Genomic DNA, 21645 nt, shown 5'->3' on the forward strand with positions numbered 1-21645 from the left:
AGTCCTCGTGGGATCATGTGAGCTGTACAGAATTAATCCGCAATGAGAGCCAAAAAGAGGGGTCAAATTTGGTCAGAGACTCAGTGCCTGCTGTACTGTAAACCCCCCCCCCCCCCCTTCCCTCCCCGCCCCCTTCACATACAGTGAGAAATTAAAAAACCACAAGGACGCAGTCAGAAGTAGCTCAAACAGCACAGACACACTTGTTCTTGGGTTCCACACATGGGTGGTTTTGGTGTAACCACAGGGAAGGTTGAGTGACTAAAAGGAAGCAGGCTGCCGTGCCTCGTGTGTCTCATCTCATTTCTCAACATCACTCAAACAGACAGATGTTGAGCTGTCATTTACTGTCTCCCGCCTCTACAAGTTCACTGGAATGCATTCCTGTCTAATTGAGCATTTCATAGGTCTTACCGTTATCTCTCAGTGTTTGTGTGTTAATGCTGACAGCTGACGTTATCTAAAACCTTCACTAAAATGACTCCAAGATCAAGCCGGAGATGTGGAAATCACTTAGAACATCTTATCGGGCTGTCCTCAGGTGAAAGAGTTCATGCAGGATTTAGGTTCTCTGTCAAACTATTCCTTCTCAGAATCAATTATAATCCCTTTCATCTGGAGAGACTTTCAGAGTGAAACATGTGCAGTTATCTGAGCTGTGAAAACTTTCAGCAACCATTAGTAACAATGTGACAGGAAAAACTAGAGTTTATTATGGCTTGGGATTTATTTTCGCAGCCTTGGGCACTGATTCTATCAGTTATGATAACATGGTTTAAACAAAAGTAGTTGGAGTGCTGTGGGAAAGTGGAAACGTCATTAAAAGATAGGTCCAACAAGGTGAGGAACATGATCAGATAAATGTAACTAACCTGGAGGATTGCTTAGCAGCCAGTCTGACTTGATCATGTCAACAAAACAAACATTTATATCACTCTGGTGACTCACCTACCTGTCATTTCTATAGATTTGGAGTATTCTTATTTCCACAATTAGATTCCTTATATATACTCATATTTACTGCTTTCATACTAATATTTACACACATCTTCTTCTCAGCAGGCTTTGCAATGTTTGTATTTTTAATGTGGGTTGTGGGTATATCTATTCTTTACTTTAGACATTTATATTTCTAATGTAGGATATGCATATATTTCAATGAATAGTTTAATAGTGTATTTTTCTGTTATATTTCTGTCTACAATACACATTTTTCAACTAGACAAGCTCATCAGGCTTAATTACATTCAGATACATCTATATGGATGCTGGGAGGTGCTGTAGCTGCCCTCTGATTGGTGTTCTCTTCCTGGGCTGTGCTTTACATTTACATACTGTCAAAAAGTGTCTCTTTTCACTGAGCCCTGGCTCCAACATTACTACTGTTCTATTTTAAATCATTCCTTTCAGTCCAGTGTTTCTGTTCATTTATCAATCAATCTATCAATCAATCAATCAATCTTTATTTGTATAGCACCAAATCACAACAAAAGTGATCTCAGGGCACTTTACACATAGAGCAGGTCTAGACCCAACATTCACACATGAGCAGCACTTGGTGACAGCGGCAAGAAAAAACTCCCCTTTAACTAGAAGAAACCTCAAGTAGAACCGGACTCTAAGTTAGTGTTTAACAGTGTTATATTTGATTGAAGGGCTTCAGTCCTGCTCATCCTGACAACAGTTGTGCAAAGTTATTTTTTTTCCTAGGGCAATTTTTATTCTATTTTTATTGACAAACATCACCTTTTTTTACTTTTACATACTGCCAACCTTCTTATTTACATCCCATAAAAGTTTCCAGTGACAAAAATAACCTGCCCTTTATATGATGGCACTACACACACAGTATATACAGTATATACAGTATATAGGTGCTTTTTATCTGTATGAACGGTGCGTGATGAAGGCCTGAGGACCAAAACCTTGTTAATAAAGAACAAATGATTGATGTGTGCAGTACTTTTTGGTCCTTTCAAAAAAAAAAAAAAAAAAAAATTACATAAAAACACTGACAGATGATGAGGCAGGTGGAACAGTCAAACTCTACAATATCATTAAAATATTCAGGGGCTTTTTTTTCATGACTGTTATCAATCCAGAGTCAAACTGTAATAGTGAAAACAGACGCTGTTAGCAAGTCCTGTCATGTCATTAAAGAGCCTCTATTACATGTTATTTAAGGCTGTCAGTACTCACAATTCTATGAGCTCGTATACTATAAGGATTTGTCCTTTTATAAACTTTACAATGCTAGCGGAAAACAACATTTTATGATCCGTGAGGTGCTTATTGGCTGCTAAAGCGGAGCTGCAGCCAGGATAATCCATGCTCGCTAAGCTCTATACAAGTAAACACAACTCACTACAGCAGGGCTACAGCACACACAGAACAAAGACAGTCACTTCAAAAATGGTTTAAGGTTAAGTATTTCTCCTCCGCACAGAGAGTACGTCTTTTCTTTACAAAGCTGAATACACACAAGAGGAAAAAAAAAAAAAAAAGCTTTATCCAGCAGCCACAAATCAAAAGTCTACTGACGTCAACGTGTGTTTCATCAGGGTTTTACAGTACGCTGACTTCAAATAAGAGCATAAACTCTAATGTCTTATTTTGTTAACTTATAGATCATTCCACTCTCTACTGCTTATCTGAGACCGGATACTAGTGGCATCAGACTGAGTAAGGGGGAAAAAAACCCAGACATCCTTCTCCATGGCAACACCTCCAGCTCCTCCTGAGAGAAGAGACATGTAGTCCCTCTGGCGCGTTCTGGGTCTACCCCCGGGGGTCTCCTACTGGCTGTGGACGTACCCGGTATTCATTTGGTGTTTTATATACAGTATATCCTCACATGGCTCTGCAGTGTGATTTCTGCATTCTCAGCTTTTCTATTGTTGGTTAGAAAACAACCAGAGGCCAGGCCCTGTTCTCTTTTCCATACACATTAGAGGCCTTTCAACCCAGTTAAGCAGCCCCCCCCCCTCCCATGACCAACTGTAGCCACGGCCCTCTTGTTCATCCACTCATCAAATAGTTGAACTCAATTAAGTGGATTAGTGTTAGTGTATGATGCTGGGTAGGCATGGGCCGGTATGAGATTCTGGCGGTATGATAACCATAAGCAAAAATATCACGGTTTCACGGTATGGCGGTATTGCTATTACAGCTCTAAAATGTTCCTAAAAGGAAGAAAAATAAAGACAGACATGTTCATTTAACCTGAATATACACTGTAATGACAGTGTGAGGGGTCGTGATACTCTACGTTGCAGCTGCACCACCTGAGGGATTTCTGACCTGCACTTCCTGTCTTTGACCAGACTAAAAACAGCTCATACCTTAGGAACGGTATGACAGAACATTTGGCGGTTTCGGTTATCGTGGCTTTTTCAAATCGCGGTATACCTTGATCACGGTTATCATCCCATGCCTAATGCTGGGCTTAAGTTATTAAAGAGATCCCTGAATGTGAAGCTCAGAGGGGCTGCAGAAATATCTACAGTATAAAGCAGTGGTTCTTTGTTAAGACCCCCTTTCACTCAGTTGGAGTAAAAATACTGAATAAATTAGTCTCTCAATAGACACATGCAGACTGCTATACTGTCTGATGAGCATCACCTGTTTCTTCTTTTCTCTCTCAGACTCTGTCCATCTGCTGCGTGACACTGTCTTCATGCTGTCTGCAGATATCATGCTATCCTGAAACATGATAGTCCTGCTCACAACACTGCACTGCTACTACTTTATCGTTCCCATGTGAATTCAATCCATATAACTATCCATGGCACATAGTTTCAATAGTTACAGCAGCACAGGTGGAAGCAATAACATTAAAAGGATGAGTTCATCGTTTTTTGAAGTCTGTTTTAAAACAACAGTCAGATATGAATGTTAAGGCTGTTCTCTTCATAATGCACTTACAATGGAAGTGATGGAGGACTAAATCCACAGTGTAAAAATGTATTTAAACGTTGATCTAAAGCTAATATGAAGCTTTAACCATCCAAATGAGTCAAATCTTCATCTTCTATGTTTCAACGTTACAGTGTTTTTAGTAGCAAAGTCTTTTTGTTACTATACTTCCACCACAGCTCAACAGGAAACACTAAGAGGGAATTTGATGGTAAACAGACTGTAAATGTGTCAGATATCACTTGATATGACTAACTCACACTGATGAAGCTCAATAGAAGCTGATCATCTACTTTTAAATAACTGTGTGGACACACTGTGGGTTTAGTCCTCCATCACTTGAAGGCACATTTGAAGGAGACCTTTTAATAGTCAGTATGAACAGGAGGAATGATTACACAGAGGAAAACCTCTTTGAACCTCTTGTGAACCAGCATGTAGCAACACACTATAATTCAACAGTTAATAAAGTTATTAGTTAACCTGTGGTATGAGAGAAGGAAAACTAGGGATAGTAGGAACATGTTTGGCAAAAGCAGCTCAATGACAGACTGCACTGAAGCAGAAGTTAGCCTGGCTGTGTCATCACAATTTCAGCCCTCTATTACTTAAGGCTGTCATTAATTATGAGCGAGCAAACTCATTAAAATCAAACAACTGAAACAGAACATAATGGAAGTGAACATGTTTCCTCTATGTGCTGTCAGCTCCCCTCTGTCTGAGCAAATGAGGGGACTTTTGCATGTTGGGAGTGAAGCAGCGTGACCCGTGGAAAAGGATTAGGGGTATGTAATCATTCTTCAGAGCCATACATACAAAAGCTGGTAACCTGAGAGGACGACAGGAAGTGAGAGACAGCGTTCTCTGCTCATCGCTGATTGTACGGCTCGTCTCTGCAGAGGAAGGAACATGTCCCATCTGATCCTCAGAGTCTAATCCTTTATGACTGCGCTCTAATGATGCTGTTTCATTAGTGGAGACTGGGCAGAGAATGAGATAGAACATGGTGCTGATGACATCAACAAGACTGATTCCCAGCGCCGCGGGCCTATGTGCTTAAATCCACATCAAAGAGACAGTAGCATTAATCTCAAGTCTACCATACACACTTGCTCAGCTGAATCATTTCCACTGGACACTGCTTCAATGTTCAAACACACTCCAGTCAACTACAAGCACCTCTTTTTAGGAGAAGACACATCAAAAATGAAATGGAATGGAAATGGATATCTTGAGACAAAGTACATTGTTTCTTGCCATTATGTGTTGCATTTTAATTCTTATTTTTTAGCAGGGACGGGGGGTTGCCTGTAGCTGCGCCTGGTTAAGACAATGCCTCTATATTCACGAGGCTGAACACATGCACGTTCTACATGTTTCTGTGTGAGCGGAAACACAAAACAGCCATTTGTAGACTCCAAGGGAAACTCTCAGTAAAAAACTTTACATAAGTTTTCCACAGCGCTTTATATATTGGTGTCCCCTCTCACCTGAGATAAAGAGCTCCTCAGTTAACATCAGAGGAGATGAGTGCACTACTGGGAGGTGGTTATTTCCTGGAGGAAACTCTGGCATCAGAGTACCAAAGCAAAACTGCCACTTTATTGTGCAGTGTAGTTTCCTCAGTGGAAACCTGTTTTACTATACACTGTTCACTCATAATGTTATTGACTAAAACGTGAGCTGATCATCCCTGTTTGGTGTGTGAGTGGCTGGCTATGGACTACAGCCCAACCCATATATCAGTTGTTCGCCTGTCACAGATATATCGGTATCAGTGCTGTCCGATACGTGCCTTTTTAAAAAATATATGTATAGGCCACATTTTCTGTCTATTTAATCATTTTTGTAATCTGTATATCCTTAAGGCCGTCTCCACAGCAGGACCGCCCCTGAAGGACAATCTCTTGGAACTTTTACAGGGTCAAAAAGAGTCCCAGCCTTGGGGTAGCTAGCTACTCTGTGCTGCCCCCGAAAAATTCCTGGCGCTGGTATTGATTGGGTATACTCAAAGCAGGATGTGACGTTAACAGCAAGCGCCAATGGAAACTGTTGTAGGATGATAACGTCACCTCCAGAGTGTGGGTCCTATAAAGGTCCTACTCTGCTATGGAGAGACAACAGCTGAGAGGACTGAGTGAGAGCGTTCCTGTTAAGTTACCACCGCCTAAATTTTACCCGGAACTTTCTTAATAGAAAATGGAACTTTTGTCCCAAGTAACTACATCTGAAAAAAAAGTGTGTTCACATACATATTCTGTATATATAAGATTATCAGCTAATATATATATCAGCACTGGCCCCATAAATCCAGCATGGGTCGGGCTCTACTATGAACAGTGTTGGAGATTGCTTGTCCATGTTGTTCCGTTTCTTACCAGCTGACTGGCCAATAGTAGCCACTGATACCAGCAAGGGGAATTTTTTTATTCTTTTTATTTTAGAGAGCTTATTAAAAATGAGAATACCTGGATACACTAGTATTATGAAACTGGTGTTAGTGTAGAGCAATTCAAAGAATAAGGACCCACAACAAAATACTACCTTACAACCTGAGGTCTCATTAACATGTTAAAAACTAACTTTTCCACTCTGTGCATTAGTGTTACTGCTCACTAATGTGTGGTTAAAAACTCTCCCTGAACCGCACCGCACACATTTACTGAAAACTGACACCGACAACTGACAACTCTTGAAAAATGAAAGCTATAAAAAAAAAGTGTCTCGGACAAAAATGGCACAGTGTTGTATTCATGCGCTCGGCAGGACGACATGAAAGAGTGACCTGAGGTTTGCAATCAACAAAATATCCTTGAAACATTCCCAAAAAATTCTAAATTAGACCAAAGAATGCATGAAAAAGGCCTCGGCGGTCTCTGTGCCTGCACTCTCACAGAGGTCAATTCACTTGAGCTGAAAAGGGTGCTAATGCACTATGGTAACATTTGAATGACTCCCTCCCTCCTGCCAGCTGACAACTGAATAAGATTAAGTGAATGTGAGGTGGGAGGGAGAGGAGGAGGAGGAGGAGGAGGAAGAGGAGGAGGAGGAGGGGTGGGGTCTCTCTCTCTCCTCTCCCTGACTGCATTCCTGTTGATTCTAAAGAAGATCCCGTTCAGTCAGAAACCTGCGCACACACACAAAGCAGGCCCAGACGCTCACAGTGAGGCTCCTCGCCCGCACGCCCGCACACGCGCACACGCGCACACACACACACACACACACACACACACACACACACACACACACACACACACACACACACACACACACACACACGCAGCTAGGCAACAGAGCTTTTGTGCAAACTTTTAGGAACTCGGGACCCGGTTCAAAAACAAGAAATGCCGAGCCGTCGCTTTTCACATGGCTTGAGAGAGAGGAGGCCCCTGGAGAATACTAATGAACCTGCTCAATACTGGAAAAACTGCCTCTACATATCTGGGATACATCCTTTATGAAAAAAGGAGCAAAAGGAGAACTTTTTTTCTTTCTAATGTGAGTTAGAAACTAAATTACTGTGACCTACATGACAAAGAACAGTTGCAAATAGTAGCAGTGAGTGTTTGGTAGTGTTTACTATGTGCAGTGCTTCAGCCAGGACTGTCTGGCAGCGAGTCAAATGGGGCCATTAGCATTTTTGTAGGAGGTCAATACTCCATCTATACTGTTAAAACATCCAGTGAGTGCTACTAATCATAATACATGTATATGATATAATAGAGCTGGGCAATATATCAATATTATATAGATATGGTGATATGAGAGTGGATATCGTATTAGATTTTGGATATGGTAATACTGTGATATGACATCAGTGTTACTTTTCCTGGTTTTAAACACTGCATTACTGTAAACTATATCATTTTCTGAATTTACCAGATCTGTTCTAGCTGTTCTGTTGTTTACCTTTTACCCACTTTGTCATTATATCCACATTACCAATGATTATTTATCAAAAAACTCATAGTGTAAATATTTTGAGAGAGCACCAACAGTCACCTCTACAACACTGCTGCAACATCGATATGGAGTATGTGGAATTTGGTCAAAAATGTTGAGACATTTGACTTTGTCCATATCGCCCAGCCCTATGATATAATATCATATCATATTAGACACTAAAGACATGAGAATAGGTCAGAAATGAGACGTCTAATGGCTGAACAATCACTTAATTTGAGCAGATCTCACATTAAAAAACCAAAGACCATCTCTATGTAGAAAACCAGTCAGCTCACATTAGTCCTCACAGCTACACTACTGGGATACTTCAAATGACTTCTGTATGTCTATGCTTTGTCAACTTGGTTTACAACAGCTGGGAAGTGAAGAACTATCTTTCTACATTAGGATTATATAACCCTATAAATAAAGTAAATGAATTCAGGAATTCAAGCTTCAGTTGACACTGGAACCTTGATTAGAGCCTGGAGGGAACCCAGGTGTTACACAGAGCTTCTAAACACGAGAAGGACACGAGAAAAACACGTCCACACCCACGGCCTCTGTGTCTCTTTTTAATGACCCTTCCCTGGAGGTGGAGACATGGGGGTCAGACTGGGGTCATCAGCCGGCTGCTCAACTCTGACCTCAGAGGAATGCATCCTGCCCATTGTTGTTCTGCATTCATTTTACCAACATTTCTACTGTACTAGACCTTAAATGTAGATATTCAAGCTGCTCATGTACTGAGCCTGGTAGAGCTGAATTCAACCAAATATGTATAAAAAGTGGTGATCACATAATGATCTCAATTCACTTTAAACACCAGACCACCTCTCTATGTAGTTGGCTAACCAGGGGACATTATATCATGCTCATATCAATGTTACATAATGAATATAGTGTAATGTGCATGTTTAGACAGTGGTTTGTGTGATGGAGTTCAGTGAATCAAGAAAGCCTCCTCTGACGTGTTCCATCGTGTTGTTCAGTCAGCTGGAGGTGTGATGGGCTTCATTGAGAGAAACAGCTGTTATGGGAGGTGCCCGCTTGATAATATCAGTGACAAACCTGCTCTGACCCTGACTCATACATGCGGGAAACATGTCTCGCAACTGGTGCTTTTCTACAGGCTGAAATGTTTTCATTGGTTGATTGGAAATAAATCAATTCTTGACGATGAAGTTTATGATCACCAAAAAGGAGTTCTCTTTATCTTCTACTCCTACTTTGTTCTAGTTGACTATTTTAGACTTGTTTAAATGTTTGATGTGCCTCGACGCTCACAGGAACTGATGGATGTAGTTGAAGGAACGTCCCTGTAGTAAAGAGACAACACACACCGTTTTCAATAATGAATTGGTGCTGTAGCGTTTCCTGTTCTGTTTCAGTGTTCTTGTCTGTGCTCCTGTTCTTTGGGACTTGTGAAATGTCATCAGTCGGCCCCACTTCTCTTCCAAGTTCGGTTACTTTGAGAGGCGGCTGGGTTCACGAGTACATCATGATATCACATGAGAATCCATCTCACCAGCCTTCGGGTTACGCGCTCGGGTCCAAACCACTGGCTGCTTGGACCAATCAGCATCCTTTAAGGATTCTTTCTTTTTTCCTTTGTTTTTCTAGGACGTCCACAGGATACTTTGTGCTTGTTCCAGTTTTAGAGCTACTTTTTATGGATTTTGTTAGGGCTGTGCAATATATTGATATTATATCGATATCGTAATATGAGATTGGATATGGTCTTAGATTTTTAAATATCGTAATATTGCAATATATCATCAGAATGGTCTTTTGTGGTTTTAAATGCTGCATTACTGTAAAATATATCATTTTCTGAACTTACCAGACTGTTCTAGCTGTTCTGGTATGTACCTTTTACCCATTTTGTCATGATATTCACATTACTGATTATTATTTATCAAAAAATTTCATTGTGTAAGTATTTTCTGAAAGCATCAATTTCATCTACTATATTGTTGCAATATCGATATCAAGGCAATTGGTCTAAAAAAATCTGGAAATTTGATTTTCCTCTTATCACCCTGCCCTAGATTTTGTGTTGCTGTACACTGTACCTTCCCTTTCTGCAGTCTTTGATCCTACACATGCTTACTCATATAAACTCACTTATGAGTGTATGAATGGCAAAGAACTCTGATGTCCAGGATAAACCAGGTTTCTCTAATCCTCTATCCTTATTACAGTAACCAAGAACTATAGCTATACTGACAACTATAAATATATAGAACTTAAGTGAATGGTGGAGTCCACACCACAACTATAGAGAATAATATCTTTGGATCAAAGAGTGATTTGATGAACGATATAAACACTGACAGCCAATCACAATTCTCCCCTTAAACCATACAGTACAACAAATTCTGCATCCAGCCTGATATTTAGAGTAAAACTTCCAAACCTGCAAATATCATGTTCATTTTAGAAACTGACTGATGACTTTATATATATATATATATTTATCTATTTTAATGCAGCTTTGCTCCTCTCTCACCATGGACTGACATGCTGTAAATTGGAGCAAAAATGACAACCAGGTGATTTCTTTAGGTGTGTCTCTTTATTCTACAAAGTTGATGGAACTTTTTTCTCTATTGTAAAAAAAGTGAATGAATCTTTTAAGCTTCAGGTCCATGCTCACAATGTGTTACTGCTTCAACATGTGCTGCTGTGGGTAGGCTCAGTTTGGTCTGGAACTACATCATACAACATACAACAGTAACAGCTCATCAATATCTATTTGCATTGGCTGCAGAGACAGCAGGAATTCCCAGTGTGGATGCTCACATCGTTGTCATTATAGTTGTTGTTACAGTTATCGCTCCTGTGGATGTCTCTTTACAGTTGACAAGACGGTTAAGATAACAGCTTGGGTCTAGACCTGCTCTATGTGAAAGGTGCCTTGAGATGACTTTTGTTATGATTTGGTGCTTTGTAAATAAAAATGGATTGATTGATTGAGCTTTCAAAAGTTACTGACACAGCAAATCAAATGTTAAGACATCCTAGATGACTAGCCGGCCAGTGTGTATGGTCAGTACCCTGTATACCCTGTACCCTGATTGGATGATCCTGCTCCAGTCTGTTCTCGTTGACCTTTTTACCAGTAAACTCTTGTGTGTTATTATATCATTATGACACATTATGTAACGTGAGTCCTGACACAGCAGAACAAATACATTCTCTGGAGAGACCAGCTTTTCCAACAGAGAGAAGTGTGCCAGATAAATCAAACTACCACAACATCATGACAGCCCTGAATTACACCTTTCAAAACAGTGTTTAGCCGCTGAGTAATGACCAATCTGAGACACACAATTAGTGCTTTCTTCTACGCGTTCGCATCAGGTATAGCTGTCAACACCGTCTCCTTGACTGAGAGGTGAGAAGGCGACCGGACATCCTTTCAGATCCCTGGACAGCAGCTGATATTTAAAGCATGGTAGGAATGTACCTGCTGGTGCCTGCCTGTCAACACGTCCAACAGGAGCCCGTTGAAAAGCCCGACCGGCAAAGCTTCCATTAAAACTTTAGTGGGTGGAAGAATTTTAGATGTCACGAATAAGGAAGCGATGCGACCCCTTCGCTGAACCTGGAAATGCAATGAAAAGTGCAACAGCGTTTTGTTTTTTAACTCGCATGTCAGGAATGGAATGTGGTGTTTTTTAGTTGAAGCAGGAATGATTAGCAGAGGGGTGAGGGGTGAGGGGTGAGGGGTGAGGGGTGGGGTGGGGTGTTTGTATGCTTTACCACCCACTTTGACAGATAACTAGGAATAAATGAAAGGTCTTAATCTGTGTTGAAAACCTACTTGGTTAATGAAATAGTAAAATACAATGTGTGGGGTTGCTAGGGACAACGTTTTCTACTTCTAAGGAGGAGGTGGGCTGCTGAGATACATCATACATTACACGGAGAGGCTTCATTTTGGTTTTTACACTTGAAACCCCTCCCAGAAACAAGCCAGAGCTTCTCACTTTACATCATGTTTTTTACTAATTGTGAAAAAAAAAAAAAAAACATGAAGCACCGTGCACACTTCAAACGCTGGCTTTGATATGTTTCACGCTTATAGAATATTTTTTAAAAACGTCCCCCGGAGGAAGTCATTAAATGTTCTCAGACACTCTGCAACACACGTTTTTTTTCCGAGAGGTCACAGCCTGCAGAAAAAAAAAAGAAAAAAAAATCCCTCCATGTAATACAAAATGTGTATTACCTTTGTGCATTGAGGCGGGGTATGAAAGCACTAAAATTAACTTGAGCGCTCTGAGCTACGACACTGCCTGCTGTACATTCACCATTATGTGGGTCATCTCTCCCCTCTGTTTATATGAGCTCCATCAGCCCCTTAAACAACGTCTGCACTGCTATACACAGCAGGAGCTCTCAACTTACAGATAACCTATGAGGTGCATTCATTGACCCGGCCAAAACTCAGCACATTTCATATCTCATATATATGAAGCCTGTGAGTTACAATAAGAAAAAAAAAACCTTTCTATAACCACACAGTGTTCTTGAAGTTGCTGGCCAACTGTAATGCACTGGTCTACCTGATTTGATTTGATTTGACTTTATTTTTTATTTTATTATTACAGTCATTCTATATATATATTTTCTTATTATTGATTTTATTCGTCTGTTTTTATCACTGTTATTTTTTCTCAAACTTGTCTTGTAACTTTGTCTTTGATCCTTTTCTTTATGTTGTCCTTGTTCTACACTTGTTCTGTCTTATTATCAGCTTGTCAGTCAACTGTGAAGCACTTTGAACTACATTAACCTGTATGAAAGCTGCTGTATTAATAAAGTTTGATTGATTGATTGATTGAAAACAGGCAACCACATGAGAACTTTGCCTAAAAGACATCTGAAATGATCGAAATTTCGAAATCGAGTTTAAATCAGGAAGAATCTGAGAACGTTACAAATCAGACATTGCGTGCCAGCTACAGTTTGACACAGATTCAATACTCAGTTTGAGTGACACAGTGAGAGATCTTTGCTGAGAAGAATGACTCCATGAATGTATAAAGAAACATGAGTGAAAATGAGATGACCTGGAGGAAAATACCAAAAACTGCTGAAGTTCCTGTCAAGCTTAGATATCAGCCTGGGTCTGAGCTGTCACACACACACACACACACACACACACACACACACACACACACACACACACACACACACACACACACACACACACACACACACACACACACACACACACACACACACACACACACACACACACACTAATTAATATTAGCTTGAACTAAAGAGTTGTAATTTGAACAGACAGCTAAGACTTTTCTGTTGTGTGCTGTTATCACATGTTTCAACAACTGTCAGTAAGTAAACAGCACAAGCCTCTGCTCCATGAACTATATTTGACTTCCATTAATCTGCTTTAAATTCTAATTTTTCATTCTGAGCTAAAGACTCAATCTGCCTACTTAGAGCCAATGGTGAGCCGCCAATTCACTGATCTCTGTTAGCTTGGTGAGAGCGTTACATTTGCTGGCTGAAATTCAGTTTGTACTTCATCGTGAGTTTAAGATGTGTATGAAATGATGCTTTTCTTTCTCATTACAATGACAGAAATCATGGAGTTTAATGAGTGGAAAGAATTGCTGCTGGGTTTAATGAGACATCCAGACTGTGGAGGCTTAGAGAAGCATCGCATTCACTTTATTTCTTCACTAAGTCTGTGTCACAATCAATTTCACACCAGTGTTTTAAGACTGAATAACTTCCTCACACACACACACACACACACACACACACACACACACACTACATTCATCTGTTCACTGTGACTAACACAAACGTCTCTGCTTTCACTGTTCAGTTCCACTCTGTCGCCACGGGAACCAAGTGCATAACCAAACCAAACCTTCTTCCTCCAAATGTACATTATACAGTACTACTTTGAAATCATGTTAGCATAAAGACATAGTAAGACTTCATCAAACAACTCACAATACAAGAATTTGCATCTTGTATCCATGGACATACTTGTATGGTATTGGCCACCATGTATATTTTCTACACTGTGTATTATATGTACAATAATTGTGCATTATATGAAAAAATGTATGTATGGTGCATTTATATGTATAAATGTATGTGTGGTATATTATATGTATAAAGGTATGTGTGGTGTATTATATGTATAAATGTATGTATGGTGTATTATATGTATAAATGTATGTGTGGTGTATTATATGTATAAATGTATGTGTGGTGTATTATATGTATAAATGTATGTGTGGTGTATTATATGTATAAATGTATGTGTGGTGTATTATATGTATAAATGTATGTATGGTATATTATATGTATAAATGTATGTGTGGTGTATTATATGTATAAATGTATGTGTGGTGTATTTATATGTATAAATGTATGTGTGGTGTATTTATATGTATAAATGTATGTGTGGTGTATTATATGTATAAATGTATGTGTGGTGTATTATATGTATAAATGTATGTGTGGTGTATTATATGTATAAAAAGGTATATATTAGGCATTATATGTATAAACGTATGTATGTGCATTATGTATAAAAATATGTATGGTGCATTATATGTACACAATGATATATATTACACATTATATGCTATTATGTTTTATTTATTTATTTTATTATGTATTATATTTTATTTGTCTAAACATATAATAAAAGTACATTATGAAATAGTATGCACTTGCATTTGGTTTATAAAATATCACATGACATTAAAGAGCATGAAGAGACACATTTTAATGTGTGCTTCTGTCCAAAAAACATCTGTGCACAGTGAAGTAGGCTGTGACACTATTTAGGTTTTTTTAGCAGAGGGCTCTTCCCCTCATACTGTACAATGAAGGGTCACTGACATGATGACTGGCTGATGTGTGTAAAACAAGTGACCAGGATGGAAGCCACACACACACACACACACCCCTCTCCATCCCTCCATCCCCTGGATTTCACTCAAAACTTAGCCATCTGTCTTTCCTGCACTAGTCAGGCACAGAGAGCCAAAACCAGATTAAAACAATACTTTGAGCCACTGGCTAATCCCAAGATCTGTTTCAGTACTATCTAGCTCACTGCAGCGGTGAGGCACACAGACAATCCCAGCTGATTCAAGCATTTACAATTGAGAGAAGAAAAAAAAAGGGCCATAAATACCCAGGGAGACTCTGGACAAATATTTATGGACATGTCGTCAGCGTAATCACCATCATGCGTTTGTGCATTTAGTGCAGAGAAGGGAGGCTCTCACACACACACACACACACACACTGCTGGTTAATCCTGAGGTCAATGCTGGGAATAATAAACCATCTGTCATAGATGTGACAGATGAGCTAGATGTGAATAGCCATCTAAAGAAATAGTACAGAGGTCAACTTAAACATATGAGTCAAAATAACAACATGCAATGTCTTTTTACGAGACATTTTAATGACTGAGAACGTCTCATAATATTAAACTGTCGGACTTTTTACAAGCGGAGAACAACTAGTAATATCTATACTCTGGAGACTGATGAACAGGTGTGACACTTGCAGAGTTGTGCTGTTATATCTCATCCCTCTTCATTGTATTCTATCAAATGGTGTGAAAATGAGCATGTGGAATGTAAAAGCTTGTGGGTGAACCTCGGACCTTGGTTCAGGGTGATGGTGTGTAGCGTCTGGAGGACAGTGGTGTTTAAATATTCCTGGAACATCTTATCAAAGTTATACCAGCGGCTAACAAACAGAGAGAGTAGGTCACAGCTGATAGAGTCAGATTGATGCTCTACATGTTCTCATACAGTCCTGCTCTGTCTTCTTCTGCAGAAAACTGTTGATGGTTTGATTTTAAGCCAAGCACTCAGAGTACTGCATGTCTGGACAAGGTGTTTCATCCATACTGTAAAACTTATCTAATGTGTGTGTTCAGACATATAATTCAGAAAGACTGGGAGTAAAACTTATACAAAAGGCAGGCGCAATTACTTAAGGGGCTGAAATAGGGCTGGGAAATATGGACAAAATCTAATATCACTTTATTTTTGACCAGATACCTTGATAGGGTCGACTACTGGTGCATTTTTATAAAATATTTATAAAATGAAATATTTGATAAATAATCACCAGTAATGTGGATATATTATTTATAAGAGCTACACCAGTCTGATAAGTTCAGAAAATGACATCACTTAACTGTAATGCAGCCTTTAAAACTAGAACTGTATCAATATATTAACTAGACCTAGACTGAAGTAACATCATCTTCATATTATAGTAACAATGTGCCTGTGGTAAAGAAAAGGGACATATCATAGCATATAATATAAGGGATGAAACTAAAGATTATTTTCATTATTGATTAACCTGTCACATTTTTTCCTCAATTAGTCGATTAATGGTTTTCAGTGTTCATTCAGAAATCAGTAGCGTTAACATGGGAGCATCTGTGTGGTACTCTTTGGAAACGTGAGTAAACCTGTGTGTTTCTTCTACCAAGAAGAGTTTGTTTGTGTGTGTGTGTGTGTGTGTGTGTGTGTGTGTGTGTGTGTGTGGTTGAGTGATTGTGAAAGAGCGAGCAACAGAAAAGTGATGGTGAGTGAGAGCGGAGCAGAGGAATAAGTCAACAGTAAGTCACAGTAATGTGATACACATCTTAGAATCAGTGATGCTCAACGTCAATTTCAAACTCTCCACAAACTACACAGATAAAATAACCTGATGACTGCGTCTGTTTTCATCTAAGGTTTACTTATCTACCTGAACAATCTAAATCAAGTGTTCACTGATTTCAACACTGTACACAATGACATCATAACAGCAGAATAATACAGGAATACACAGCTTAGTGTAAAGAGAATAGAAATATGTCAGACAGTAGACAGTATACAGTAGATCATACTGTGACAGATACAAAGCACTGATTCAATCCTGGAACTGATTAGCAGTTTGCATCATTGAACAGAAATTAAGAGGACAGAATCATAATATTCCTCTACTGGATATATACAAGCTTCTATCAGCCAAATATATATCTTTTATTATTTTATAGTAGTGTTAGTTCACTTGGTTTAGTTAGAGCTGACACAAACAGGATCAACCAATCTAACAGTTTTAACAATTAAATAATCATTAAGCATTATTTAAGCCAAAATGAAAAAACAAACAAACAATGGCTCTAGCTTCCTAAATGTGATTTTGTAAAACTCTTCTATGATAATAAAGCAGTAATCTTTGGGTTTGAGGCTGTTGGTCAGACAGAGCAACACATTTTAAACCATGAAGTCTTCACAATTTTTTTCACATTTTACAGACTTACTGATATTAAAAGAAGAGTTAGGGGTAGCTCTACTTTTAGTATTGAATGTTATATTCAATACACTCCCAGACAGTATTAGTACTGACCTGATATCTATTAACATCATCTGTTTTCTGAGGTTTTATTTTAGGCTGTGTGCTTTCTTTTTAGGTGTTATATCTTCTAGATATTTTTTAGATACTGAAGTGCACTTTTACTGGCACTTTTTGCACATCAAGTATTTTACGGTTACTTATTACATATGTACATATATTTGTTTTATTGGCACAACTTTTGGGTTTCTAGGCAGAAGGTTTTTTAGTTTTCTCCATTGGATAGTTAGAGATGTGCTTCTATATGTGTAAATGTCATTAGTGTGGATGTAGCTACTGTAAACCAAACTATTTTCTGTGAAGGATCAAAAAAGTATCTATCTATTAATATATCTATCTAATAACAAGTGTATTATATATATCATTATTATGTTAGTGTCACAGTTTTACTACAAACAACCTCACACTTAGTTTTTCCCATGGTCTTAACTTGGTTCAATGAGCTTCTTCTTCTTCTTTCTCATTGAACCAAGATCAAAGATCCAGCTGAACAACAAGGAAGAAGACCCTTCCCCCCAGTGCAGACACCCTCCGCCCTCCCCCGTCACACTCTGATAGCCATAATAATAATAATAATAATAATAATAATAATGATCACCTCCTGGTCCTGCTTCATTGTCCAGGAGCACTGAGCAGAAGAGGCTTGTTGTGACACAATGAGGTAGTGGTAGACATACAGCACCATCATAACAACACATGAGAGTAGGTACTAAGACTTCTTAAAGGATTATTCTCATTTAATACAACTTGGGTCTTATTGTCATTGTTTCTGTTATAATCAAACAGTAAAATGATTATCTCAACTCTCTGTTGTAATTACCTGACAGACCACCAGGTTCAGTTTGACCTACTGTACTTACTGTAGTTGTGCAGTGAGGGATGATTAATGATACTTCAGCACAATTCACACACAATTTCACCTTTAGCTCCAGATAAAGTGGTTCAGATCATGTGGATGAACTGCTGGCTGCTTTCCAACCTGTCTGATCGTCTCACTGTGTGTGTTTCCAGATCTCTGAAACTCTATTGGTGACTATAATAGTACCTAGGTAGGTACAATACCTAACAGAAGTGATGGACAAAGCTCTAAATATAAGATCCCAGTTGTAATGAGAATTAGCCTTTTATGTACAGACTGTTATGATGGTGTGTGTTTGTCTAATGATGACAGAGGAGGATCACAGCCAATGACAAAAGACTTCCATAAGGTTTTGCCTTCTGTAAATAAAGTCATCTCCAGTCATTAGTTAATATAATGAAGATAATGCACCACACTACAACATACAAAAATACGTCATTAACTACTTTACATACACACATTCTGTACATACACACACTAATATGCACACATTAACATTCACACATTCTGTACATACACACTAACATACATACACACTCTAACATATACACACTCTAACATACACACATACTGTACATACACACTAACATACATACACACTCTAACATACATACATACTGTACACACACACACTCTTACTAACACACACACACACACACACACACACACACACACACACACACACACACACACACACACACACACACACACACACACACACACACACACACACTTACTACCACACTCATAATGTACACACACACACACTCTTACCAACACACACAGACTGTACACACACACACAGACTTTCTAACATACACACTGTACATACACACACACTTACTGTGCATGTACACACTCTTACTATCATACACACTCTTTCTAACACGCACACTTACTGTACATATATGCACAATCTCTCTAACAGGCACACAAACACACACACTTACTGTACTCACTCTCTCTAACACACAACCCACAAACACACACACACACTTACTGTACACAACCAAAAAAGTAGAGCAAGAAGGAGGAGGTGTAGCTGCTCCCACTGCCACATCTCCAGCTGGGAGAGCCGAGTGTCAGCTGTGGGGCTGAGTATCCAACAACACCCCCCCAACACACACACACCCATACACACACAAACACACACACACAAACACACAGAGTACACTAACCCTGCACCGTCCCCATTGTCTCTTCTCTCACTCCTCCTATAAGAAGCGACCCAACATCAACACTTCCCTCCCTCCCTCCCTCCCTCCCTCCCTCCCTCACACTGTGAAAACTTAATGACGGCAGATGCAGCGTCCGCGCACGGCTCTAAGACTTCATTGTTTCAAGCCACCAATAAAGGGTTAAGTGGGATTTTCGAGCCCCCGCGAGGCAAAAAGACTTCAGAAAGCTCCTTTTCTAATACCACCGAGCTATTCACTCACCCCTGCAGTGCCTCAGTAGGAAGCAGCCCTATGACAAATAGTGTGTTAATCCCAGGATTTGTCCTATTATACTGCCACCTGAAGCTAGGTTTCAAATTCTCATATGTAAATCTGATTCTAAAAGTGATGTCATCTCCTTTAAAAAACATCACAGCATTAATATCATAGATTTAGTTTACTATAGTGCTCAAAAAGCTCAATAAAACTAATGTGACGCCTTAATCAGTATTGATTTTCACTCATGAAGCGTGTGTGTGTGTGTGTGTGGGGGGGGGGGGGGGGTCGGCAGATCTCAGCATCTGTACTTGCACTTGAGAAACAATAGCCTCATCTCACCATCTGACACTCAAATCTAATCATCGCCTCTCATTTGGTGTCCGGTTTTCCCTCCCCTCCACTCTCTCTACCCCCCCTGCCCTGTAGCCCATTAAGGCTCATTATGTGCCCATTATACACCTGGTGACCTCTGACCTCGTGAGCACAGCGATGCGCTAATCAGCTCCCCTGGGGACGCGAGCAGACAGAAGGGGGCGAGGCTGTGGTTCATACTCTAACTTGCACAGGAGAGGATGGCTTTTTTTTTGTGGGGGGGGGGGGGGGGGGGGCAGCATTTTTTAAATATTAGCGACACCTTGACACCTTGCATACTGCTATTAATATTATTTATTATTATCCTTTGTCATACTTCTATACTCTCTCTCTCTCTCTCTCCTTCTTTCTCTCTTAATTCAAACAGTCAAGACAGATGGTTACCAGTCCAGTTCTACTGGAGGTTTCTCGCCGTTAAAGGGGAGTTTTTCCTTTTTTTCTCCTCGCTAAGTGCTGCTCATGTGGGAACGTTGGGTCTTTAAATTAAATCAAATACAAACTAGACCTTTTCTATGGGAAAAGTGCCTTGAGATGACTTTTGTTGTGATTTGGCACTATATATTTATATAAAACCAACTGAATTTCAATCATACACCTTTTAACACTTACATACTGTTCAGTCATTAATACATGTTTGATTAATCCTTCATGAAGAATGTACTCTATTTATTTATGGGGGGAAAAAGACATTCAGAATCACTATTTTATGGTCCAGGAGGACATTTGATAGAATATAAGGAATATAACACTTTGGAAAGGTGATATTATACATTTAAATAAATAAAAGAAGGTTAATGAGCAGCACAAAAATAGAAAGAAAATTGCATTTCATTTCCATTTTTGTATGCTGTGGGTCACATTAGGAAAATTAGAGCTAGAAGAAATGTATAGGGTGATTTTTACAGCTCTCAAAGCCCAAATTTGACTCTGGACAGTATGTAAGGGTTAAAAAGGGGCCAAGCCAGAGTCCTCCAGTTAGAACCTCCTGGTACCAGGCGTAACTATTAGTTAAAGGTTTTATCTCAGGTGCTTGTGTGTTTTATCTACATTATAAGCAGCAGCCAACCTTCACATTGTCTCACTGGGTCAACCTCTTGAAGAATCCTCATCTCATAATGACTCCCTCCAGATTCCTCGGACCCTCTCTTTATTTAAACACACAGCAGCCTTATAAACAAAACCCCATTCAAATAAACGCACTCCATCAAGGCTCCTATACGAGCTCACAACAAGCACTTCATCTGCCCTCTTGGGGGGGGGGGGGGGGGTTCTGTATTGTGTTGTAGTATTGTCATTATAACACATTACTGACCAGCCTTCCTTAATAAACTCATATCCTCCAACAAGATTTAATTGTTAAATACCCTCAATTTGAACCCTCCTGGACTTAAATATTTAGGTTAAGCCTTAGGCTAAGTTCCACACTGCAGAGAGGATTTCACTTGAACCTACTTTATTTCACATTTTCTCTGTATTTTGTCTCTAGCTGGAGCATAAATTTGCATCAGATTCAGCTCAGGCCATATTGCACCCACTTCTCTAATTAGTATTTAATAATTCCTTGATGTATTCTGTTCGTCAGACACCTCTTACTAATATCATCCGAGTCCAGATCAAAACATACCCTTTAAATAAAACATTTTGTTAGAATGCTGTGGATGCTGTAACATTAGCAAATCC

This window comes from Scomber japonicus, chromosome 17, assembly GCF_027409825.1.
Source record: "Scomber japonicus isolate fScoJap1 chromosome 17, fScoJap1.pri, whole genome shotgun sequence".
Taxonomy (NCBI): Eukaryota; Metazoa; Chordata; class Actinopteri; order Scombriformes; family Scombridae; genus Scomber; species Scomber japonicus.